The sequence below is a fragment of the Adiantum capillus-veneris genome, chromosome 1 (genome assembly GCF_014529385.1).
Source record: "Adiantum capillus-veneris isolate H3 chromosome 1, ASM1452938v2, whole genome shotgun sequence".
NCBI lineage: Eukaryota > Viridiplantae > Streptophyta > Polypodiopsida > Polypodiales > Pteridaceae > Adiantum > Adiantum capillus-veneris.
The window spans coordinates 138916993-138931555 of NC_140931.1; positions in this window are offsets into that span (position 1 = coordinate 138916993).

A 14563-nucleotide genomic window follows, 5' to 3' on the forward strand; every position below is an offset into this window, starting at 1 on the left:
CCTAATCATACCCTTAATCCAAGTTACAAAATTTCCGTCGTTGTGCCATATTTTTTGTTCTCGGCAAGCCGCTTCCTCCCGCTTAACAAAAGCTATCCGCAAGTTTTCAACACCAGTTCTGCATGCAACACTTCGTTCTTTTTCTGGAATATTTCTTCATTCTTAGAAACCCATATAGCTTTTAGGATTGTAGCTCTAACTATACAAATTTTTGTTCTCAAATCTTCATTGTCCAAGGGCCTAGAGCCCGACGCAAGGTCTCGTCTAAAGAAAGGGGTACCAAGTTGTCAAAACACCTATCTACAAACTCTTCTAGTGAAGCACTTAATCGTTGGACATCCCCATACAAGATGTGACATTGTCATATTTTGTTTAAGCATGGTCAAGGTCGTCCCCTCCCACACAGGTACTCCAAGTGTCTAAAAATGTTGCCCCTCTGAACGATCTCTCCAATCTAGTGTTCAAAAAAAGTGTGCCTCGGCTTAGCCTTGAGACAATTGAAAAAACAAAACAACCGGTTAAAGGGAGTAGAGGAAGGAGAAAATCCATTTGGAAAGTTTTTTTCTTTTTTTTTAATAGCAAAACTCACAATTGTGAGTGAATTATATTTATCAACTCAAATAATTACAAGGCCTTGACATGCTCATGTTGAGCCATGACGTCATCCAAGGACCATAATTACATCGGCTATAAGAGCAGCCATCACACCCAACTCGCCCCCTTATCCTTGATACATAGGGTCCCTGATCATGTTCTTCTGAGATCTTTTAATTACCGATAGCCAAGATTTCCCCTCATCCTAGGCATGCCCTCTGCTGTCAACAAGGCACAAGTAGTCCTAGACCAATCCTCTGAGTGTTGCTTGCGTCCGAGCGTCCATATTAGCACTTTGCTCTCTTGTATAATTTCTGTGAAGCTTGCCACCTCAAGACCTCCTTCAAACACACGGCGGTTCCTTGTCTGCCATACATTATGTAAGAAGACGTACCTGACGATTTGAGTGCCGATGAGGATGGCAGGACCACGTGAATTCTTCCGCGTCCGAGCGTCCATATTAGCACTTTGCTCTCTTGTATAATTTCTGTGAAGCTTGCCACCTCAAGACCTCCTTCAAACACACGGCGGTTCCTTGTCTGCCATACATTATGTAAGAAGACGTACCTGACGATTTGAGTGCCGATGAGGATGGCAGGACCACGTGAATTCTTCCATCCAAGGAAAAGATCAGTCTTGTAAAAACCAATTTTCCATGTTCTTTGGACCCACTTACATATTTTCCCTGCGAGGCCTTTGATAGTTGGGCAATCCATGAAGAGGTGAGCCGGATCTTCACTAGCCAACCTGCATCCCAAGCATCGATCTGACCCAATCCCTCTTTCCTGAATCTTCACCCCCGTCGGTAGAGCAACCCAAATTACCTTCCACAAAAATACCTTCATGTGTTGTGGAATCTTTGGCTTCCAGATGTTTAAGAAGATAAAGTAAAATTGCAAAACATGTCGAATATTTAGAAAATTTTCCTTTCCGAATCTATCCTTACTAGTATGTGACCCGCGCGTTGCCGCGGCTACATGTGCATCAATTGAACAACCATTGTTCTTCTTCCCTTCACATGGAGGGCAAATGTGGGAAAATTTGCTTATGATTCTCATGTGAGCTTTTATAGCTCTTTAATACACTTGTGCATCAACCACCACTATAACTACTTTCTAGATGACAATGTATGACAACACACAAGGTCTAAGTGCCCTCCACATTCACATCAACCAAGCACAAATCTATCTTTTGGATCAACAATATGTCTACCTTTTTGAGTGTAAGATTGAACAACTAATGAGGTGTAGTTACTCTCCACATTCTTGTGGAATGACCAAGGACAAATCTCCTTCTAGTTGATCATGCCAAGCTCCAACATTCTCCACCTAGTCATGGAGAGTTTGTCCCTCCCCCCCCCCCCCCCTTTGTCTCTATCTATGTGTGTGTTCAAGAATTATCAAGTCAATTTGAGGTCTCTTGGGAATGAATTAAGAAATGGGCTCCCTTCGCATGATGTCTTGTTTTAACATCCTATGTTTCTCTCTAAGGAGGCAGCGAATTTGCGATTAGGCTAGAGATGTCCCCCTCACACAACTGATATGGGACCCTGCTGAGTGGTAGTGGGCCTCTAAATAGACTAATAGAGAGCTGGTATCCTTCTATGATTATAGTGTTTGCATTGAACGACGAATTCTTTAGATGCATTAGCATCCCCTCTCACCATCCTTACCAATCAAGGCATTGGTCATAATAGCAACTCTCCCATGCTTCTCTCATGTAGTTTTGGTCTTGCATTTGGGGCATCACATTCAACTAAATCATCAATTGTTATTTGTTGGCACTTAGGATGCATGTACCAGCAATGAACCAACATGCCAACATTACACCACATAGTAGTAGAAGAAACTTTGCCATTGGTATGCACAACTTCTTTGGTGAGTAGTGTGTCGTTTGCTTCTCAAAGGAAATATTCATGATGGGTGTGTGACCTAGGGGTGATTGCATGGCTATAGCAGCTTTGTCTCTATATGTGGATAAATTTGAAAATTTACAGGTTGGATTGCACTCAATCTAGCTAGCATGTAAGGTGCATATTGTTTGTTTGTGTTTGGGCACCATTGGCACCTTTAAATGTGAGGGCAATGAAAGAAAAAAAGTTAACTCAATCGTTTCTCTTTGCAAGAGTTTTGGGCATCATGCTAAAAGAAAGGGCGTGCTACAAAATACACACACACACACATATACACACATGGAGCACACATGCACGTTCTTCTTTGAAAGAGAAGACTGTATTCAACCATTCACATAATTGCCCTTACCCATCTTTTATACCATAGCAGCCATTTGGCTTAGCTCCCACTCCCTTAAATGTGAGAAAGAGCATTGAGGCACTACATGGAGGAGAGTCTCTTTTTGTACGCGAATTATATCCCTTAACTATTTGAGAGTGCGATCATCATACCCTACATGAGTGCTCAACTTTTAATCACATCAAACTTGCTTTACCCACATTTTAGCCCATACCATGGCCTACATACCTTTCTCTCCTAGCCACCTCATGGATTCAACTTGTTAGTGGCCACCCTTATATCCATAATCTTCAAGCAATTTACATGTTGTACTTGGTCCCATAGGTCAATCTAATCATTAAGGATAATCTATCTCTCTCTCTCTCTCTCTCTCTCTCTCTCTCTCTCTCTCTCTCTCTCTCTCTCTCGCGTTAACCTTTGAGGTCACTGTGATTGTTTCTATGATATTAAAAGTTATGTCCCCCTCTCCTTGTATAAGTATGTGAGCATGCAAGCCCTTGAGTTCAAGAATCAACGTTCATCAGCTAAAAAATTTAGGTCTCTTGTGATCTTCTTCTTCTTCTTCTTCTTCTCTTCTCTCTCTCTCTCTCTCTCTCTCTCTCTCTCTCTCTCTCTCTCTCTTTCTCTCTTCTAACTTGCTATGCAGCATGACAACTTGTTGCCAACAATGTTTGGATTGGATAAGGTTTGCCTAAACTTAATAGCTAAGAGTCGAGATTAGTCAGTCTCAAGATTAACGGGTCTCAAACCACGTCACAATGAAGAAAAATATCTCTCTCTCTCTCTCTCTCTCTCTCTCTCTCTCTCGCTCAGGATGCATGTCTAGTTTGTAGTATAAAAATGAAGCATGTGAGAGGCTAAGAGCCTGGTCGCGTGTACCAGCAAGCCTGCTTTCTGCCCGAGCAGGAGCTAGTCTTCTCTCTCTGCCTATCTAATCGTGGTAGTTAAGAGCCTCGAAAGGGGCATACCCTTTCACATGGTTGACTTTTGAGGTCCTCTCGGCTACCAGGGACCTGCTCAAGATCTATCTCATCACTCAGTCAAATCAGGCATTTATCTTTGAAGCCACCGATTTTCTTGACTTGCAAACAAAGCTGGAAGGCTATTTTGTTTCAAAGTGACCAGGCTCTAAATGAAAGCAAAATGACATGGAGACAGTCCTACAATGGAGGCACATGCATAGAGGCAGCCCTACAATAAGAGACCGGAGTCATCATTTCTAGGGGGAGGCAAAGGGCTCACATTAGGTATGCAACACCAAGGAGGATTCAAATGAGTAAAGGATTGCTAACTCCGAGACCAAGGCCAATACCCTCGACTGGCAATGATTATCCTCCAATGCAATCAACATCAGTGTTTTGGAAAAATAATTTTTCAAACATACAAAATTGCTTTCCTTTAATTTTCCAAGAGGAAATTTTGAAAAGTAGGTTTATTTTGCAGGTTTTAACACTATTTTTCTCTATTTTGGGGCAGAATTTCTCCTTTTTCCCTTGCCCTCAACCGGTATTTTTGAAATTAAAAACGGCATGATATTAAGCTGAGACACATTTTTCCCAAACTCTGAATTGAAGACCCGCCTTGCACGACTGATGTCGTGGGCACTGTAGCAGGAGGCAATGCCACTTGTCTCCTTGCAGAACCCCTTTTTCTTGCCTATGTCAGGAGTTTGAGATGTAAAAACTTGGAAAAGCTAAAAAGGTTGGATGTTCATGTTGGAGCTCTTAACATTGTAGCATCTGCTGACTCACCAAAAAAGACAAAGAAAGTGTGGAGACAGATGTGGGACTCTCTCTCTCTCTCTCTCTCTCTCTCTCTCTCTCTCTCTCTCTCTCTCTCTCTCGTGGTGTGGAGGGCCGCAACTATGCAAAAATGGAGTCCGTCGGGATCAAGGGTGGCAGACAGGCAGCGGTAGAGGAGTAGGTGGCTCAGAAAGCGCTTGTGGAAAGTGGGACATGTATTGGATCCAAACTCTTGGCGTCTCGGCCAGCAGAGGATTGAGGTTGTATAAGGGTGTGGGGCTTGTGGCGGATCAGCTGTTGGCAGCCAGGGGTGTTGATAAAGGAGACTATATGAGGCTTGATGCAGCAACACTTGAGAAGTTTTACATGAAGTAAGTGGTGGGTTGTGTTCATGATCAAGTTTGGGGGGGCGGGGGGGGGGGGGGGGGGGCGCATTCTCTGTCAAGCGCCAAGGCCAATCAATGGCACCCTCTCTCTCTCTTTCGAACAAAAATAGACACACACACTCCTCAGCATGACTAATTGGGATTGGCTCTCTCTCTCTCTCTCTCTCTCTCTCTCTCTCTCTCTCTCCTCTCTCTCTCTCTCTCTCTCTCTCTCTCTCTTTCGAACAAAAAATAGACACACACTCCTCAGCGTGACTAATTGGGATTGGCTCTCTCTCTCTCTCTCTCTCTCTCTCTCTCTCTCTCTCTCTCTCTCTCTCTCTCTCTCTCTCACACACACACACACACACACATACCTGCAGCAAATAATGAAGACGTCTATCTCTCTCTCTCTCTCTCTCTCTCTCTCTCTAAGACTGCAACCCACACAAAAATGCCGTAGAAAATGAAACATGATCTCTCTCTCTCTCTCTCTCTCTCTCTCTCTCACACACACACACACACACACACACACACACATGTATGTTTGAGACGGACCAACTTATCGATGCGTGATATAGCTCGCTGCTCGTTATTTTTTCAAGCTGCAAAGGAGAGTCACCCTTTACAAAAACAAAAGTAATCACCCTTCAAAATTGAAGGCTGGCTTGCTAAAAAGTTTGCATAATATAAATATATATATATAGTACTAAGTATTGTGACTTTTTGACAGAACAAAGAATCTACGTAGAGACTAAATCTTTTCATTTTCTACGATATCACATTCCTTGCTAGTTACCCTTCACTTTTACATTTAAAACCAAATGTTTCTTAAGGTTCTTGAAATTTTGAAATTTTGGTTTATTTTGCAGGTTTTAACACTATTTTTCTCTATTTTGGGGTAGAATTTCTCCTTTTTCCTTTGTCGTCCAACCGGTATTTTTGAAATTAAAAACGACATGATATTAAGTTGAGACACATTTTTGCCAAACTCTGAATTGAAGACCCGCCTTGCACGACCGTTGCCGTGAGCACTGTAGCAGCAGGCAATGCCACCTGTCTCCTTGCATAACCCCTTTTTCTTGCCTATGTCAGGAGTTTGAGATGTAAAAACTTGGGAAAGCTAAAAAGCTTGGATAATCATGTTGGAGCTCTTAACATTGTAGCATCCGTTGACTCGCCAAAAAAGACGAAGAAAGTGTAGAGACGGATGTGGGACTCTCTCTCTCTCTCTCTCTCTCTCTCTCTCTCTCTCTCTTGCGTGGTGTGGAGGGCCGCAACTATGCAAAAATGGAGTCCGTCGAGATCAAGGTGACGGACAGACAGCGGTAGAGGAGTAGGTGGCTCAGCAAGCACTTGTGGCGAGTGGGAAATGTATTGGATCCAAACTCTTGGCATCTTGGCCAACAGAGGATTGAGGTTGTATAAGGGTGTGGGGCTTGTGGCGGATCAGCTGTTGGCAGCCAGGGGTGTTGATAAAGAAGACTACATGAGGCTTGTTGCAGCAACACTTGAGAAGTTGTACATGAAGTAAGTGGTGGGTTGTGTTCATGATCGAGTTGGGGGGAGGGGGGGGGCAATCTCTGTCAAGCACCAAGGCCAATCAATGGCACCCTCTCTCTCTTTCGAACAAAAATAGACACACACACTCCTTAGCATGACTAATTGGGATTGGCTCTCTCTCTCTCTCTCTCTCTCTCTCTCTCTCTCTCTCTCACACACACACACACACACACACACACACACATACACACACACACACAACTGCAGTAAATAATGAAGACGTCTCTCTCTCTCTCTCTAAGACCTGCAACCAACACAACAATGCCGTAGAAAATAAAACATGATCTCTCTCTCTCTCTCTCTCTCTCTCTCTCTCTCTCTCTCTCACACACACACACACACACACATACACATGCACGTTTGAGACGGACCAACTTATCGATGCATGATATAGTTCGTTGCTCGTTATTTTTTCAAGTTGCAAAGTAGAGTCACCCTTTACAAAAACAAAAGTAATCACCCTTCAAAATTAAAGGCTGGCTTGCTAAAAAGTTTGCATAATATAAATATATATATAGTACTAAGTATTGTGACTTTTTGACAGGACAAAAAAGTGAAGACTAAGTCTTTTCATTTTGTACCATATTAGAGTACTTGCTAGTTACCCTTCACTTTTACATTTCAAACCAAATGTTTCTTGAGGTTCTTGAAATGAAGGAGAGAGTGACACATGGATGCCCTCTCCTTCCTTGAAAATTTTAAGCTCAATTATATATAGTATAGATATAGAACTGAATCTTCACCCCGGTCTGTAGAACAACCCAAATTACCTTCCACAAAAATACCTTCATGTGTTGTGGAATCTTTGGCTTCCAGATGTTTAAGAAGATTAAGTAAAATTGCAAAACATGTCGAATATTTAGAAAATTTTCCTTTCCGAATCTATCCTTAAGGGAATTTTGTATGTTTGTGAAATTGATTTCTCTCGAACACCGCTTCGGTAACCACTCCCTTGCAGGGTGTTTGTGTGTGTGTGTGTGAGAGAGAGAGAGTTTTTAGGGGCGCGAGGAAGATATACATTCCCTCTATGCTTTTTTTTATGTCAAACTCACAATTGTGAGTGTATGTAGGATGTACATTCCCCCTCTCAAAAGGACTTGACAAGATTTTCATAAAGAGAAAGAATTAGATTCAGTCGTTCAACACTACTTATTTTTTTCTTTTTGAGGAATTCTTCGTCTAACCATACAAAATTGACCGTTGCACCAAGTGAGTACGGGTATGCTGTCTGGCAAGCAATCGTAGGCATGCTAAGCAATGCATTTCTTTTGAGGTTGGTGTAAGAGCTAGCTTATACAAACACATAAACCGACCATAGGCAATTTGTTCCACTTTCCATAGCCATAGCCCTCAAGGCTCACAAGCTCACCATATGCAAACATGGTAGCAAGCAATAATTCCCAAAGGTACCCACCATACGTGCATGTGCCAATTTTTAATATTTTCCACCTTTTGAAAACTTTGCGAGGACAGACACATGCAAACTCATGCATACAGTGACACACGAGAAAAATCAATTTCACAAACGTACAAAATTCCTTTTAGGATAGATTCAAAGAGAATATTTTGCAAAGTAATTGACATTTTTTGCAATTTAAACCCTTTTTTCTTAAATTTTGCAAGCGGATTTGTTGCTTCTCCCCCTCTCTTCAACTAGCTGATTTGGTTTTTCAACTAGCTCAAGGCTAAGTTGAGGCACACTTTTTTGGAACATTGCATGCATACCAGTGGTTTGCGAATAGTGTGACACCACCAACCAGTGTTTGGGAAAAACTTTTATCCCAAACATATATAAATCCCTTTAAGCCAGTTTGTAAGCAGATATTTTATAAATTAAACTATACTTTTTATTATATTTGCACGATTTTCTTGCAAAATTCAAGCGAAAGGTTTCCTTTTCACTATCCTCTCAAGCGGCTGCCATGAATTTCTAACCGCCTCAAGAAGACACACTTTTCTCAAACACTATGGCAAACCCCTAACACTTTTCTCAAACACTATGGCAAACCCCTCACAAATTTGAAGGGTGACTCTACGTTTCATTCAAGGGCCTTAAAAAAACTCCCCTTTTCTTTCTACACAAATTGGAAAGACTCAAAGAAAGGATTTGCAGCACCTACAATTCTTTTGAAGGGTAGCATTTTCCTAGCCTTGTTAGAAGGGTAAAACTGGCCCAAAGGAGGTAGTGCAATTCGCCTCTAGGAAGGCGAGATTGCTATCTAGGGAAACTTTCCAGCAACCAGAGCCTTTTAACCAAGCACATTTTTTTAGGGCTCTGAAAATGAGGAAAAGTCGAGGCCGCGTGCAAGTGCTCGATGATGAGAAAGGGAATACAATTCAAAACCAAGATGAGATAGCTGCACTTATGCTCAAGTATCTCAGCCAGATTATCGGCCGGCCAAAGACCCAATCTCAGGAATTGGAAGAAGCCCGGGCGTATTTACTTGGAAGTGTTGGAAAGAAGGTTCCCTAGGAGGAAGCCAACCGCATAGAAAAGGCCTTCTCTAAGGAGGAATGCTCAGCGGCACTTAAAGCTCTTGGCAATGAAAAGTCCCCCGGTTGGGATGGACTGACGGCTGAATTCTTTAGGGAATTTTGGGATGATCTCAAGGGTCCAGTCACACGAATAGCCAATCTAATTGTTTTCGAAGAGTCGTTGAATGCAAGTGTTAAGAGAGGGCTTATCAAGCCCATCCCCAAACAGATTTGCTGCTCTCAACTTAAACATTGGCGTCCCATTACGATGATGTCAGTAGCATACAAAATTATTGCCAAGGCGATAGCTCTCTGTCAGGACAACGGCAAGGCCGGACTAGACAAGGGCAAGGCCGGGCTAAGGAGTGTGGAAAGGGAGTCCAACTAGGGCAAAGGGCGAGGAGCCATACTATATAGTGGGTGGTTGGGAGGTGGACTTCTAAGTTCTAGTTCCCCTTGTCTAACATTGGTATCAAGAGCAAGGTTACTATTTTTGGGAAGGCACAGCCGTGGAGGAGGGGAGCCACACAATTCTTTTATGCTTTTGCATGTCGGGGTCAAGGAGGCATGGAGCTCACCCCCTGTGCGGAGGACAAAGAAGAAGGACGGCATGGGCAACACCTCTTGTGAGGGAAGTGGCCCAAGTGCGCCCTGCGCCAAATTGCACCCTTGTGGGCTCTACGACATCGCGCCGGGCTGAGGAGCAAAGCTCGACCCAGGGCCGAAGCTCGACCCAGGGCCGAAGCTCGCTTCGCACTGTAGCGACCACCATCTCTCTTAACAGCTCCTCACACGCTACTGCTGTCGGCCATGCCGATTGTGAAGCTTTGAATTCACACTCAAAAATGCCTAAGGCCTTTGGCCTTAGGACTTTATTGATATTAGGGGTGATACACACCCCGCATCAAGCAAGGAGCTCCGACCTCCAGAGTTAATAAGCATAGATCCGAGGGGATCGAAGGCAGGGCCGGCAAGTACACACACCCACAAAAATTTTTTGCGTACTACCTGCACGAAATCAAAGAATTAATAAAGCATCTCAAGGGGAGTCAAAAGCAACGTTATTTCTCAAATTTGATTGCAGTCGAAAGCAATTCTACCCATACTCGATTCGGCTACAAGGGGATTAAGGATTTCCCTACACGGCTGACATTTCGAACCCATTTCGACTTGGACAATATCAATTTCGACGGGATTAGCAAGGCTAATTAAACTTTGTAGTGCTCTCAATATCATGTATTTTTCTGACTATTCCTTTCACTGCATTGTGTCGCCATGGATTCAGATATCAATATGACTTTTGATTTCGAGCAAAATACGCCTGATCTTGCCCATGATGGCTCACGGCCGGCGGATGCTCTCATGGAGAGTGCCCGCGACGCTACGGCAGGTGACGACACTTATGAATTGCTTGACATTCAAGAATTTTGTGCACTTCAGACACGCATATCAGTTATGGAAGAAAATTTTAAATCTTTAAATGAAAATGTCACTAAATTATCCACATTAGTGATCCAATTAATGCAACAGCAGTCCAAGAGTCCTGCTGACACGCACATGCATGAGCACGTTGCTACACATGCATGAGCACGTTGCTACACAGGGGCAAGGCCCTTCTAATCAAGGACAACTAATCAAGGACAAGGTTCAATTGCTGATACTTTGCACACTCTCACTGCAAAAGAGGTGGATAAGTTGTTGAAAAACACCAAACCACCAACTTTTAAGGGAGAAGATTTTTAAGGGAGAAGACCGAGACCGCAATAAGGATGCAGTGAATATCTTTCTCAGTAAGTGGGATGGAATTCACACCTTATGGCGTACTCCGGACGCAGTCAGGAGTACGCAAACGAGCTTAACTCTGGAAGGCAAGGCCTACAAATGGTGGATGTCTCTCAAGGAGAAGAATATCATACCATAGAGTTGGGCAACTTTTGAAGCTATGTTTCGCAAAGAATTTTTGCCTACAAATGAGGCATATCGGAATTGGACGGCTTGGGACACGCGTTCCATGCGCCAATACCCATCATTACTTGAATATATATCTCACTATCGGGATGTTATCCTCAAGTTGGAAGTCTTAGATAACTTTCAGCAAGTAGGGGGATTATACGTGGTCTGACACCAGAGCTTAAGAAGCATGTCAAGACCCAAGACCCTAAAACACTTGAGGAATCCATAGTGAAAGCACATATTCACGATGATCCAAATGAAAAGAAAGCACATAATACTCACGTGTCTGCTAATACACATGGTAATATACGCACACAGTATGGGCACAATAAAAGAAAATTTATAGTAGCCAATTCAGAAGCATCTTAAAAACCCAAGGGGTCCAGAGGTCCTCTCTCTCCTAAGGACTTTGATAAAGCTAAGAAAGAGAAATTATGTTTTCAATGTTTAGGAAGCGGTCATGGCAAAAAGGATTGTCCCAAGGGGAAATCTGCTGCTCATGGCAAGGAGAAAGCAGTGCACACGGTGCAACTGCTGCCTCTTGAGTCTTCCTCACGATTCTCTAAGTGGAAGTAACACACACCGAGGTGCTGCATCAATTCTGTCTCACAGCTTCCATATGGAAACAGACCTTTGGACCACATGAGTTAGTACGTATGCATGGATCTCTGCAAGGGCACAAGGTGCGCATCTTGGTAGATGACGATGCTACTCACAATTTCATCAATGACGGATTGGTGAAAAAAACTCAAATTGCCTCAAACTCAGAGTACCCACCACTACAAGGTAGCAATGATGAATGGACATGATACCGAAATCTGGGTTACTCAAGTCCGAGCTGTTCCATTGGAAGTACAAGGTTACTCCACATCCTTGGATTTTCAGGTTATGAACTTGGAGAGGGCAGCCGTGGTCCTTGGTAGGGAATGGTTGCATAGCCTAGGACCATCACTGAATCGTAGCTATGAGCGCAACAGCTTGATGGTCAAATCCCATGGCACACATGTGTTATTATTAGGAGAGAAGGATGTACCTTCTTCACCATTGATATGTACAGTTGAGCTTATGCAGCTCGTTTCTGATAATGAAATAGATCAAGTTTTCTTGTGTTACTCATTGTCTCATTTTCTCTCTAACATTGAATCTGTTGAACATTCCTCAACGCCGCATGCTTCTCTCTCATCTCTTCCACCAATGGCTACTTCAAAACAAGCAAACATTTCTAGTGAGTTACAGAAATTATTAAAGGAATTTCAAGATGTTTTTCCTATTGATTTGCCATTAGGATTACCGCCGACACGATCGGTGCAACATAGCATCGATGTGGTTGCAGGCAGTAAACCTGTCAGTAAACCGCCCTACCGTATGAGTTACTCTGAAGCTGCTGAGGTGGAACGTCAACTTGCTGACTACCTTAGTAGAGGGTTTATCCAACCCAGTTCTTCACCATGGGCTTCTCCTATCCTATTAGTGAAGAAAAAAGACGGCAATATGTGCATGTGCATAGACTACCATGGCTTAAATGCGGTTATGGTTAAGAACAAGTACCCATTGCCACGAGTGGATGAGTTGTTCGATAAACTCACTCATGCTCGCATTTTTACGAAAATAGACTTGCGGTCAGGTTACCACCAAGGTTACCACCAAGTCCGTATTTGACTTGTTGATATACCCAAAACTGCATTCCAAACAAGGTTTGGACACTACGAGTTTTTGGTGATGCCCTTTGGGTTAACCAATGCGCCCGCAACATTCATGACACTTATGGATAGTGTCTTGAAGCCGTACTTGGGCAAATTTGTCATCATTTTTCTCGATGACATTCTAGTCTACAATGCTTCTGAAGAAGAACACTTACAATATCTAAGGAAGGTGTTCGGATTGTTACAAACAAATAAATTATATGCCAAGGAATCTAAGTGTGATTTTCTGAAAGAAGAAATTCACTATCTGGGGCATGTTATTTCAGCTAAGGGGCTATATATGGATCAATCCAAAGCGTATACAATCCAGCAATGGCCTTCTCTTAAAAATCTAGAAGAGTTACAGATTCTTTTAGGATTTGCAGGTTTTTACCGCAGGTTCGTTAAAAACTATGCTAATATTGTTGTTCCCATGACGGATCAACTGAAAGGCAAAGGCAAAGCTTTTCAGTGGGGACCCGCTCAACAGCCCAGTTTCGATACGCTCAAGGATGCATTAGCTACAACTCCCATACTAGCTATTGTAGATCCTTTGAAACATTTCGTTTTGGAAACGGATGCCAGTGGCCGTGCTATTGGAGCAGTCCTGTTACAAGACGGATGGCCAATTGCAGTTGAAAGTAAGAAGCTTGATGCAACTCAACAGAACTACTCTGCTTATGAGCGCGAACTCTATGCAATAGTGTCTGCCTTAAAAACATGGCGGCATTATTTGTATGGTCTCAGTTTGAGATTGTGTTTGACCATGAAAGCATCAAATGGTTTACACAATAAACGGATTTGAAGGGTCGGAAAGCCAGGTGGGCCAAGATTCTTCAGGAATATGATGCCAAGCTCCGGTATCGTAAAGGTCGATACAATGTGGTGGCTGACGCTCTAAGTCGTATGCCGGAGATCAATTCTATCATGTTCACGGAACTTCGTAGTGAATTGTTGGATTCTCTCAAAGGCAAATATGAGCATGATGACGCATATTCTAAAGTGTGGAGCCATGTACAAATGAGGGATCCTTCTCACTCCAATGATGGTAGTGTAACGTTAACCTCCACACCCACTTCTCCTCTATCGAGTGATGAACTACATCGATGGAAGCATTTCACCATCGACAATGGGTACCTACTCCATAAGGGGAGAGTTTGTGTACCAACGGACATAGACATTCGGTGCCAAATTCTTTATGAATGTCATGATAGTCCAAGTGCAGGGCACCCGGGTATTAGAAAAACTTATGCTCTCGTATGATGACAGTTTTAATGGTCAGGTATACATGGCTTTGTTCAAGCTTATGTCTTGCATTGCCAAAAACGTCAAGTTAACAAAGCAGAGCACCTGAAAGCAGGACGACTCTTACATCCTTTGGAGATTCCCAATGGAAAATGGGAAAGTATCTCTATGGACTTTATTGTGGGTTTACCAACCACTGTACGAGGTCATGACTGGGTATGGGTGGTCATAGACCGGTTGACTAAACTATGTAAGTTTATTCCAACCAAATCAACAGTTAAGACACCAGAACTACACAAGTTATTTGTGGACAATCTATACAAGTTGTATGGTTTGCCAAGTAACATTGTCAGTGACCGTGATCCCAAGTTTAACAGTCATTTTTGGAGGGCTGTGTTCAAACGATTGGGTACACAACTAAACCTCAGTACAGCCGATCATCCAGAAATGGATGGTCAGATTGAACGAGTTAACCAAGTGCTAGAGGATATGCTAAGAGCATATGCCAGCAAAAAACAGTCAGAATGGGAAGAATACTTACCTATTCTTGAGTTTGCCTACAATAGTGCTAAGCATGTCACAACTGGATTTAGTCCTTTCATGCTCATGTATGGGACCCTTCCAAAGCCGGATTAGAGGGTAAAAGCACACTTTGGTGGTACAAAAAGGAGTGTCCTTGACAATACCTTTGA